Here is a 268-nt window from a genome sequence, read left to right on the forward strand (position 1 = left end):
TTATTTATTTATTTTGCTTTTCTTAAAAAAATAAAAATAAAAATAAAAATTAATGCCTAAAACGACGTCGTTTTGGGTTGGGTAGGTTTTGTAGTTTTAGGACACAAAACGACGTAGTTTTGGGAGGGTAAAAGGGGTATAAAAAGTCAAATTATTTGACTTTAACGTTAAAATGGTCTAAAGTGAGAGAAAACCAAAGTTCAGGAAGCTTAAGTAAGAGTTTTGAAAATTCAGATGGGGGTATATCAAAACAGCTTAAAGTTGATGG

This window comes from Corylus avellana, chromosome ca5, assembly GCF_901000735.1.
Source record: "Corylus avellana chromosome ca5, CavTom2PMs-1.0".
NCBI lineage: Eukaryota > Viridiplantae > Streptophyta > Magnoliopsida > Fagales > Betulaceae > Corylus > Corylus avellana.